Source organism: Gigantopelta aegis, chromosome 9 (assembly GCF_016097555.1).
Source record: "Gigantopelta aegis isolate Gae_Host chromosome 9, Gae_host_genome, whole genome shotgun sequence".
NCBI lineage: Eukaryota > Metazoa > Mollusca > Gastropoda > Neomphalida > Peltospiridae > Gigantopelta > Gigantopelta aegis.
This window is the reverse complement of record NC_054707.1, coordinates 31241154-31253853: the sequence shown is the minus strand read 5'-3', so window position 1 is coordinate 31253853 and position 12700 is coordinate 31241154. Positions and strand designations below refer to the sequence as shown.

Below are 12700 nucleotides of genomic sequence, written 5' to 3'. Positions count from 1 at the left end.
AGAGAATAATACATGAGTGGCCGTTAGATATCATTTCTCTCACAAGTTGTTTTAAAATGTATCTAACAAGCGAAAGCGAGTTTGATACGTTTTTAAACAACGAGTTGTGAAATAAATGGTATCTAACGGACATGAATGTATCATTCTGTTTTTTATATATCATCAAAAACCAAGTTTTAAGCAAATTTTAACATCTTTTTCGACTAAAAGTTATTTACAGCCTTTGCACTTGCAGCTGACTTACGCGGTCATCGCCTAGGAGCAGCCAGTCGTATGTCTTGAAATTGTTGTTAACACACGTACGTACATATTTATTTGTGTAATAGTAAAACCCGACTGGCGCAGGGGATAATTAAATATTTCTGGCCTCGTAAATTGTCTCATATATAATAGGTATTCATATATCAATACAAACGTACATGCATAGTGTGGGTTGGCCTCCCAATATGGGTTACCCCCTCCCCCCTAATATACAATCCTGGTAACGCCAGATACCAAGACTTCAATAAGACCTCTTAGGACCAAAAAACATGTAATTTATCGCCGGATGCCATTTCGTGCCATTGCTAATAACAAAATTATTAATAAAAAGCTTCTTTCTCTCTGCCCCCCCCCCCCCATTTCCCGTCAAATAAGATACAATAAAACAATAACATGTAAAAATGGATTATGTATGTTAAATCTGTTTTAGATGATATTGGTTGTACATATATATGGTTATCACAATGCAATGCTATTACTGGTGCTTCCATGTTGAAAACGTATATTAATACAAAGCTTACGGATCAATACTTACAATCATGGTATACTTATATTGATAACTCATCCAAAGCTTCAAATTATAAATTATTTAAAAATACTGTTGAATTTGAGACATACATCACAATTATAGAGAGAAAACATTGGTGTCCATTATTACGCCTCAGATTATCAAACCATAATCTTCCAATTGAAACGGGCAGATAGAAAATGTACCACTACAAAATAGAATATGTCCATTGTGTAATAATTACGAAATCGGAGATGAGATTCATTATATATTTAGATGTTTGTTTTTTAAGAATGAAAGAAAGCGTTACTTACCATCTTTCTGTCAGTCTAAACCAAATATATATACATTTTATAAATTATTCAACTCTAAGAAAGCTGGTGTCCTTAGAAAACTTTCTATATTTTGTAATCTAATTATGAATACTTTCAAATCCTCTGGCTGATATTCTGTGTATTTTTTGTATTTATTAATATGTATTTATTGTATTTATGTACATTTATGTACACCCACCATCTTGTTACAATTATATTGACTGCTGTATGTATATATATGCTCATATGCCGTAGACTACGGCCTGAGTGTAAATAAAGTTCAGTTCAGTTCAGTCAGGGTAATGGCCACATTATACTCCTCACTCCAGTTGCCTGACGTCATAGGTAATATAAAAAACATAGTGAGAATAACAGGAAAGAAGAAGCTAGGTGTGCAAGCCTACATTAGAAAATGTTATAACAAGACCATGTTACAAAAGTTTGCATGAAAAAATAGAAGCCTGCCTTGTATAGAGACCTGCCTTGAAAAGAAGCCTAGTCTTGGAGCGATGCGGAAAAAGAAAGAAAGAAAGAAAGAAGCCTAGGCTTTTAAGGATTTACGGTATAAAAGATCCCTTGTTGCCAATGGAAAAATGTAGCCAGAATTACAAAATGTTTGACATCCAATCAATGTGCTCTAACAAAACAAACTTTAACTTTAATATCATTGCAGCACTAGTTGACACCCTCCCTATTTGCTCAAGCATATTTGCTTCTTGACCTCCAACACCCAGTCCTTCACGCGTGCCTTAGTAAATTATCAACACCACGTGGCAAACGAAATCAATACACACTTCAAACCTTGATTCACAAATCAATAAATTTATAAATATTCTGGTGAAGACAAACGTTTTTCACATTTTATTCAAATATGTTTCCAAAATTCAAATGTACAGAACAATCTACTTTAAAGACACCGGCAATGTACTTTCTACCTAAACAAGCCATTTCTAGACAGTATTAATCTTTGATCGGTGTAACGTGATGTCGCAGATTGCGCAGTTCGGAACTCCGAAGTCGTCTATTCATTGGTTGACGCAAAGGTAGCAGACCACAGTTATTTGGGAATCTTCAGCTGAGCCCGGCGATTTGTGCATACAAGCCCATGACATCCTAAATGCCCACCTGTGGTTTAAAAATAAAGAAAGATCCAGGTATTTTTAGTCTCAAGAAAATTACAAAAAGGGTCATAATTATAAAGAGGACTTATTTAAAATATTTTTAGTTAAATATTTGTGTGACTTCCATCATAATGTGTCCAAACTGCATGATTTTGGGTGCATTTTTGACAATGTTCAAACCCATACAAACCACACCTAAACCTTACAAAAACTCTCATTTGAATAAAGGTGTAGCTATTCAAATGTTCAAAAAATCAGCTTGTTTGAAAATTATCCAAAATGATCGCGCCCTACTTTTGTTTTTAGGAAAACCCGGCTATGAATACGAAGCCTCATTACAACTAAACCTTTTGCACTGCTGGTGACAAACCAATTGTCATTTTTAAAAATAACTCGTTGGCTATCACTAAGCTTAAAGGGACATACCCTAGTTTTTAAAAACTAAGGCATATTTTTGACTATTATAGCCGTTTTTGATACTTTACTTAGATTTTATGGTTTAGGTTATCCATTTCCGTACATTCGAAGTGTTATGGTCATCCTGGTATTTTTAATATCACAAAAATCCTTTCGTATTTTTAAAAACGCACATGCTTCTGAGATGTAACAGTTATGGAGTCGAGATTTAGTCTATTTTTAGATGGTATTTCACCATTTCAAAGTTACAAACTCATGTTTCTCTCAATTGTAACTTTATCCAAATGTGTTACAGGTTTATAGATTAACTAAACTTAGTGTTAATTTTCACGGGTTGAAACTAGGGTCTGTCCCTTTAAGAATTTACTTCCTATTCTAAATAATTAGCCTTCAAACATGGATCTGTGCAAAACCAACAAACGAACTCTTTTGCGCGCACAAAGGAGCTAACTGTATACTGTTACCAAACGGACGGATTGGAGAGACAATCCATTTTCTTTAGAAATATCCGCTAGGTGGTGCTGTTGTCCCCATGGCTACCATCATTTGTTGACGTCATTAATGATTTGACGTCATATGATTATTACGGTAAGTTTGTAGAACCGCTTGGTAGATCGGTGAGTTTTTCTTTCGATTTCTTCTTTTTCATCTTCTTTTCAGTTCCGTAGAAACTGGTGGGGTGGTGAGGGGAGACACTCTTTCTAGTGGGGAGCACAAATCGGGGCCCGGTTGTTCGAAGCCTGGATTAACCTAATAGTTTAGGGAGTTATTGTTAATTTTTTTAAGGTTGCATTTTTTTTTGCTCAAGTTATTAAAATTTTGGTCATATGTTCCCATGACCTACCTAAACTAGAAATCCATTGGTAGCATTTTTTCTGACCACTATCATGTCAGCCATCTTGAAATTCAAAATGGCCGTCATTTTCATATAATTTCTTTACATATCTCCACTCCCATTTAACATAGACACATATTTTTAGGGTCTATTTAAACATATTATGTTAGTGAATTATTTTTTATTATTATTATTCATCTCACATGGCAACCATCTTGAAATTCAAAATGGACCATTCCATTATATTTTTTCTCTATTTTTACTCCCATTAAACACAGAAAAATAATTTTGGTGTCAGTTTACATCTATGAGCTCAGATGAATATTTTGTAAACAGAAAAATTGTTGTCTGATCTTGGCAGCCATCTTGAAATTCAAAATGGCTACCACTTTAATATATGTTTTCAAATATTTCAACTCCCGGTTAACGTGGAAGCATAATTTTTTGTCCATGTACATTTCTGTATTCCTTGCACTGGATGGTTTTCATTTATATAGTCAATGAATCATGAAAACAATCTTGAAATTCAATATGGCCGCATTTTAATACATTTGTCTTATATCTCAACTCATGGTTAATGGACAAGCACAATATTGTTGTCTAGATGTATATTTTAGTGGTCAATGAATCTAATTCTTTAGATTTATAGTCATCCAATTATGGCAAACATCTTAAACTTCAAAATGGCAGCCATATGGAAATTCAAAATGGCCACCAAGGTAATCATTTGGCAAATACCTTTTCTCCTAGTCTACACACAAATGCAACTTTTGTCTTCATTAGTACATTTTTAGGTCAAATAATTATAATATTGCAATACTAATGGCAAACCAATGAAATAAAGGAACATACCAACTGCAAATTGTAATACATAAACATAATAGCATATTAAGCATCTACTTCATCTATAATAGTACCGGTATGCACATTGCAGCAGTCCTCATCAGTTTCACGTTTGCAACACTCTGTACATTGAAGGTTGTGTTGCTTACACTAAATTACAGTACATCTATCTGAACACTTACTGACACCACAATTGCATCTGATCAGTTCTACCACAGATTCTGGTGCAGCTTGCACCTCCAACAGCAGTCACAAATATACCAACCCCCTTGACCCAACCAAGTTTGCATGGATCAAGAATGTCCAGATGTAGCATGGCATCTTTAGCTCAGAAATGTGCTTGGAGATGTGCTCTTTGTGTATGCTGTTTTCATACCCCAGAGGTAGGTGGCAGTGTTTCCACACTTTGGTTTGTTGATGGTTTCTTGAACTTTTCATCTTAGAGTAGCTGCATCATGACCCTTGTGCTTGGTTCCATGCAGTAAAATCTTCACATTTTTCACTGACCTCTTTGTATGGTTATTACCGATTCCAACCTGACTTTGGTGTTACTTACATATGGAGCTTTTGTGAATACACTGAATTCTCTTTATTGATGTCTACCATCACCAATTGTCCTGTTGTGTCATATTCAGTTACAGCATGAACATCTGGTAATCCGAGTCTATCTCTGGATACAGTTCATTATACAATGTTTGCAGGTTGATCTGGTTGTGATAATGGTGATAAAACCCCAACAGTCTGTGTCTTTGATGTAGAAATCCACCTCATTGCCTGGCCTGATTACTTCATGAGTATGAGGAATAATGTGTCATTGTCATATCATGGCCTGCAATAGTTTTCGATATCGTAGCACTCAGATAGCTTCGAAAATCTGTAGCCTGGTTAGTGGAAACATCTGATGTCATCTTTCATAAATATTATTGTGTTAAAAAATAAATCTTACACCCATGTAACCATCTAATAGTGAATCAAAGCATGCAGGAAATGCTTCTGTTCACTGACAACATATATGACGGATTAGAAGTGAATTTCTGCACCACACAGACTTAGTTCTTATCCTGAGAAGATCACACACACTGATCCCATTAATTATCGGTACAGACGTAAGTCGCAACCAGATCAACATGCAACTAATTGATGATGAACTGGATTCAGAAAGAAAAGCAACATTACCAGGATTGCATGTAGTAACTGGATGTGACACAACAGGACAAATTTATGGTATATGCAAACAAATGTTATTGAATGTATTTGGGAAAGCTCCACTAGCTATATCTGAAGCTCTTAGCCAGCTTGGAATTACTGATGAATCATACAAAGAGGTCAGTACTCCATGGTACTAAGCTCAAGGGTCATTTGTATAATTGATGCAGCTATTCTGAGAGGATAGAAGTTCAAGACACCATCACCAAACCAAAGTGTGGAAACACTGCCAAATATCTAATAACAGCATACCCAAAGAGCATATCTCCAAGCAAATATCCTAGCTTAGGATTCCATGCTACATCCAGTGATCTAGACCCATGGTTGGAGGATATATTTGTAAATGTGGTTGAAGGTGCAAGCTGCACCAGAGGCTGTGATAGAACTGATCAGATGCAACTGTGGTATCAATAAGTGTTCAGGTAGATGTGGATGTAGAAACTTTTTGTCGTGCCCATATCCAACTTAGGTTCAGGCACGCCCACCCTGGACTTAGCCTCTGACATCGCCAGTGACCAATTCCGGGGCAGGAGGGGAGGGGGTGTAAGTTTGAGGTGGGCGGAATTTTGATTTTTTTTTAGTAAAGTTGAGAATAACCATGTCCGGTTAAAATTAAGGCCAAATAAACAAAATTGACTGCTCATCCAAAGGTGAAGGTGATTAGAGCAATTTAGACGGACTGCCAAAAATAAAGGGTGCCAGACTGTTTACAAAAAAATAAACAAATTTTTTGAAGTGACGGCCGAAAGAAATTAAAGTCTGACTAAGTCCTACTCACGGAGGCAAACGTTGGTGGAGGGGAGGACGTCTAGGGAGTCCCGATGAAGTTGGAGATGTGGAGCTGCGGGAGGAACTGCCGGTACGGGTCGAACGTGAGTTGCCTAGTAAGTGGACGGTAATCCTTCCCCGATATCATCTTCATGACGCGATGTAACGTCGGGTTGTCCAATTCCTTCAACAGCAGTCCTTGGTGATATAATCCCGCACGGCGAACGGTGACGACACACGCCTCCTTTCCTTCCCGCAGTCGGACTTTGGTGATCGCAAACTCCCCTTCATCTGGACTCCTTGGAAGCTGGTTGTAGGCTTCGTGCTTGGGTGCACTGAGCCATCACCGTTCCTCGTAATCACCACCGTCATCACTCTTTTCGTCACTGTTCATCAAATACCACAATCAATATCAGCATTACTTGTTATCACCATTCATTTGTAACCATGCAGTTCTTTTGGGTTTTTTAACTTGTATTTGGAAGATGGAAATTGCCACTGATAAATGATGAGGGCATCATTTTATTTGGCAGGGGAGTCTGTAACCGGGTGTTTTAAACTACATTCACTACACACATACTATTTTAAAACACTGTTCACATAGTTTTATTCTGTCAGGTTATGCCTAGAAAACCACAGAAAGCAAGAAAACAAAGAAAGTCTGCATAAGTATAACCTGACAGAATAAAACTATGTGAACAATGTTTTAAAATAGTATGTGTGTAGTGAATGTAGTTTAAAACACCCGGTTACACATTGATCACCATAAACATCACAATTATAAATCACCACCGTTGTATTTGTTTATGTTACAGTGTGTTATGTTATCATTATTGATTCCTGTTTCAGTTTGTTTAGTTCTTATTAATGGTTTCTGTTACAGTTTGTTCAGTTTTCATTCTTGGTTTCTGGTACAGTTTGTTTAGTTCTTGTTGGTTTCTGTTGACAGTTCGTTAATTTATCATTAGTTTGTGTAGTGTTTTGTTTCAATTCTTATTTTTGTTTCCTGTTACAGTTTGTTTAGTTCTCATTGCTTTCTGTTACAGTTTGTTCAGTTATCATTCGTTTCTATTTACAGTTTGTTCATTTCTTGTCAATTTATGTAACAGTTTGTTCTGTTCTTCTTATTGTTTTCTGTTACAGTCTGTTTAATTCATATTGGTTTCTGTTTACAGTTCAATTTTTATTTGTTTATGTTACAGTTTGTTGTGTTCTCATTATTGACTCCTGTTACAGTTTGTATCTATAGTTCTTATTATTGGTTTCTTTTACAGTTTGTTTAGTTGTTATTTGTTTATGTTACAGTTTGTTATATTCTTATTATTGATTCCTGTTTCCGTTTTAGTTCTTATTATTGGTTTCTTTTACAATTTGTTTAGTTCTCATTATTGGTTTTTGTTACAGTTTGTTCAGTTATCATTCGTTTCTGTTTACAGTTTGTTCATTTCTCATCAGTGTATGTTACAGTTTGTTCTATTCTTATTATGCTTCTTCTTTTTTTTTGTGTTACAGTTTCTTTAATTCATAATGGTTTCTGTTTACAGTTCAGTTTTTATTTGTTTATGTTACAGTTCGTTATCTTCTCATTACTGACTCCTGTTTCAGTTTGTTTAGTTCTTATTATTGGTTTTTGTTACAGTTTGCCCAGTTTTCATTCGTTTCTGTTTACCGTTTGTTCATGTTTCCCTAGTTTGTTCTTTTCTCATTATCGATTTATGTTACAGTTCGTATTTATTTCTGTTTGCAATTTGTTCATTTCTCGTTTGTTTATGTTAGAGGTGAGATTTTTTTTAATTCTTATTTTTGATTCCTGTTACAGTTAGTTCATTTCTCACTAGCTTATGTTAGTGGGGGTTTTTTCAGTTCACATTATTGTTTCCTGTTACAGTGTTTTTAATTCTTATTATTGGTTTCTGTTAGTTTGTTCAGATTTTATTATTGGTTTCCGTTACAGTTTGTTCAGTTCTCATTAATTTATTTTTACAGTTTGTTAATTTTTCATTAGTTTGTTCTGTTCTTATTATTAATTGTTACAGTTTGTTTAATTCTTATTAGTTTCTGTTACAGTTTGTTCATTTCTCGTTAGCTTATGTTACAGGTGGGGGGTTTTTCAATTCTTATTTTTTATTCCTGTTGCAGTTTGTTTAGTTCTTATTATTTGTTTCTGTTAACGTTTGTTCAGTTGCCATTCGTTTCTGCTTACAGTTTGTTCTGTTCTAATTAGTTTATGTTACAGTTTGTTCTGTTCTAATTAGCTTATGTTACAGTTTGTTCTGTTCTTTTTATTGTTTTTGTTACAGTTTGTTTAATTCATATTTGGTTTCTGTTTACAGTTTGTTCCTTTTCTATTTGTTTAGTTACAGTTTTATTATGTTATCATTGTTGACTCCTGTTTCAGGGTTTTTTAGTTCTTATTATTGGTTTCTGTTGCAGTTTGTTAAGTTGTCATTAATTTCTGTTTACAGTTCTGTTCTCATTGATTTATGTTTCAGTTTGTTTAGATTTTATTGGTTTCCGTTGACAGTTTGTTCATTTCACATTATTTTTGTATTTTTAATTCTTATTTTTGATTTCTGTTACAGTTTGTTTAGTTCTCATTATTGGTTTCTGTTACAGTTTGTTTAATTCTCATTATTGGTTTCTGTTACAGTTTGTTTAGTTCTCATTATTGGTTTTTGTTACAGTTTGTTCATTTATCATTCGTTTCTTTTTACAATTTGTTCATTTCTCGTCACTTTATGTAACAGTTTGTTCTGTTCCTATTATTGTTTTTTTTTTATTACAGTCTGTTTAATTCGTATTGGTTTCTGTTTACAGTTCAATTTTTATTTGTTTATGTTACCGTTTGTTATCTTCTCATTATTGACTCCTATTACAGTTTGTTCAGTTTTCATGATTGGTTTCTGTTACAATTTTTATGTTCTCATTAATTTCTGTTTACCGTTTGTTCATGTTTCCTAGGTTTGTTCTGTTCTCATTATTGATTTATGTTACAGTTTGTTTAGTTCTTATTGGTTTCTGTTTGCAGTTTGTTCATTTCTCATTAGGTTATGTTACAGTTTAGTTCTTATTGGTTTCTGTTTGCAGTTTGTTCATTTCTCGTTAATTTATGTTACAGGTTTGTTATTTTTGATTTCTGTTACAGTTTGTTTAGTTCTCGTTATTAGTTTCTGTTACAGTTTGTTTAGTTCTCACTATTGGTTTCTGTTACAGTTTGTTCATTTATCATTCGTTTCTTTTTACAATTTGTTCATTTCTCGTCAGTTTATGTAACAGTTTGTTCTGTTCTTATTATTGTTTTTTGTACAGTCTGTTTAATTCGTATTGGTTTCTGTTTACAGTTCAGTTTTTATTTGTTTATTTTACAGTTTGTTATCTTCTCATTATTGACTCCTGTTACAGTTAGTTCAGTTTTCATGATTGTTTTCTGTTACAATTTGTTATGTTCTCATTAATTTCTGTTTACCGTTTGTTCATGTTTCCATAGTTTGTTCTGTTCTCATTATTGATTTATGTTACAGTTTGTTTTATTCTTATTGGTTTCTGTTTACAGTTTGTTCATTTCTCGTTAGTTTATGTTACAGGTTTATTTTCAGTTCTTATTTTTGATTTCTGTTACAGTTAGTTCATTTCTCAGCTTATGTTACAGGGGTTTTTTTTCAGTTCTCATTATTAACTCCTGTTACAGTTTGTTTAATTCTTATTATTGGTTTCTGTTACAGTTTGTTCAGTTTTCATTCGTTTCTGTTCATGTTTCCTTAGTTTGTTCTGTTCTCATTATTGATTTATGTTACAGTTTGTTAGTTCTTATTGGTTTCTGTTTACAGTTTGTTCATTTCTCGTTAATTTATGTTACAGGGTTTTTTTTTCAATTCTTATTTTTGATTTCTGTTACAGTTAGTTAATTTCTCAGCTTATGTTACAGGGTTTTTTTCAATTCTTATTTTTGATTCCTGTTACAGTTAGTTCATTTCTCAGCTTATGTTACAGGGTTTTTTTTCAATTCTTATTTTTGATTCATGTTACAGTTAGTTAATTTCTCATTAGCTTATGTTACAGGGTTTTTTTCAGTTCTCATTATTAACTCCTGTTACAGTTTGTTTAGTCCTTATTGCTGGTTCTGCTACAGTTCAGTTTTTATTATTGATTTCCGTTACAGTTTGTTCAGTTCTCATTAATTTATTTTTACAGTTTGTTAATTTTTCATTAGTTTGTTCTGTTATCATAATAATTTATGTTACAGATTTTCAGCTGACAAGTTGACTGCTAAAATGGCTTCAATGTGTGTGGAGTGTGGTGTTTTGAACAAAAAGTTTGAAAAAAGTTAAAGTTTTTTTTAACGACACCACTGGAGCACATTGATTTATTAATAATCGACTATTAGATGTCAAACATTTGGTAATTTTGACATAAAGGTGGGTTTTCTGTATGAATAAAACTATTATAGTCTTAAAGAGAAAACCGGTCACATTTTTCCATTAATAGCAAGGGATCTTTTATATGCACCATCCCATAGACAGGATAGCACATACCACGGCCTTTGATATATCAGTCGTGGTGCACTGGCTGAAACAAGAAATAGCACAATGGTTCCACCGACAAGGATCGATCTAGACTGACCACGCATCAGGCGAGCGCTTTACCACTGGGCTACGTCCCGCCCTCGTGATTTTGTGTTTCATTGTTCATGTAGCTTTCAAAAGTTAACAATAAAACTTTATATCTATCAAATGTTTTATCTTGTATTTGTATTTTGAAACGTGTAGTTTTCTGTTGAATGACCCACGAACTGAATGACGAACGGACTAACGGATGAGGACCTCGATCGCCTTTCTCCATTAAAATTATTAATGTTTTGTTACTAAATTAAATTATTTTGTTGTAAATATTTATTGGCATGTAGTTCAAGGTATAATGTTCACATTTTAAAACACAAATGACTAAATACCTTTGGCAGTAAGCGGGAATTATATAATTTAATAATTTAAATAAAGTCCTGCATTAAAATTGGTTAGCAAAGCTAATCTAAACATTTTCATACACGAATTTACAAATGCGAACATCACTCAATTTCAATAAACCGGTGCATTTGATGCGCCTATAGTTTAAAATAAATAAATAATAATAATAATGTCGGAAATCAAAATAATTCATCAAATATTAAATGCTAGGGTTCCCACGATCTAGTGACACTCGGTTTTATAACCCAAAAATCGTCCACTTTCCTACTCGCCTCCGGATGTCGCCGTTTTTGAAAGATTCGTTACTGTCGCTGATGCGAAATGTAAAATTTCAGCCAATTTTTATAATACTAAATGATGTTACAGGGTTAATTTTATTTGCTTATTGCATATATATTTATATTTGTAATTTAAATGATTGAAAAGTCTGTTCCAGTGCCAATCTATTTCAAAGAACATTTTACCATTTTCTTTTTGTCACCGATTATTGTGAAATGTTCGTCACTCTCTTTATTCATGATTATAATCTCAATAAGGATAAATGTATACTATATTCGAATGCTGGTTAATGTGAACAATGTATTCAGGAATTAGATGGAATGGAATGATATATACGTGTAACACATCCAAATGTTTTCGTTTGAATCAAATATGTTCGATTGGCCCCGTAATTTTAAACTGGAAATGTTCGTTACCTGTATTTATTCATCAACATGTCAGTATATTAAAAATATTAACTCATCAGGACTTTTACAAGTGTGTATGATACCTAACAAAACAATTACGACTGTTTTGAACTGAACAGATTTGTTTTTACAATTTGTTTTAATAAATGGAAAAAAGTTTCGTTACAGAAAGATTCGTTGCCATAAAATATGAAATAAAATGTTTAATGACCAACTCCAATTTTTGTAGCAAACCATGTGTTACCAACACTTTCGCTATTGAAAGAAAGATATGACTTTAAGGCATGAAGAACTTTTATGAATTTTTTTATTGAAACCAGTTAACACATTTTGTGTATAACTTGTTTATTATATGCCCGAATATGCTTCTAAATGAGTTAATTTAGATTATGTGCAGTAAACGAAATCATAGACCTTATATGCATGTTATTTTAAAGTCTATCCAGATTAAAATTGATTTGTTTATAGCATGAAAATGTTCGTTAAATTTGGTAACGAATCTTTCATATTTTAAAAGATTATATTTGATCGCTATATTTTAACTAGTTTCAATATAAAATGTTCGAAGTATATTTATACAGAGAAATGAAACAATTTCTGGACAATTACATCATATTTTGCATTTATAATTACTTGTTTAAAACAGACGTCCTGGTGAAGAATTATTTTTAGTTTAGTGTTCAATAAGTTTAGTAGTTTCATCATATAATAGTGAATTAATTGTGCAAACATTACAACTGTAGTCAGTATTACAATAAGTTTTATGGCCACCAAAGATCA

General features: G+C 33.2%; 1 long non-coding RNA gene across 1 annotated transcript; it reads right to left on the bottom strand.

Annotated features, from left to right (window-relative positions):
• Positions 1-1929: 1929 nt before the first annotated feature.
• On the bottom strand, positions 1930-3180 carry LOC121382342. Its single transcript, XR_005959152.1, has 2 exons — positions 3086-3180; positions 1930-2208 (listed from the first exon to the last, which is right to left on the bottom strand). It is a non-coding gene; the product is annotated as an uncharacterized LOC121382342 (long non-coding RNA).
• Positions 3181-12700: the final 9520 nt, after the last annotated feature.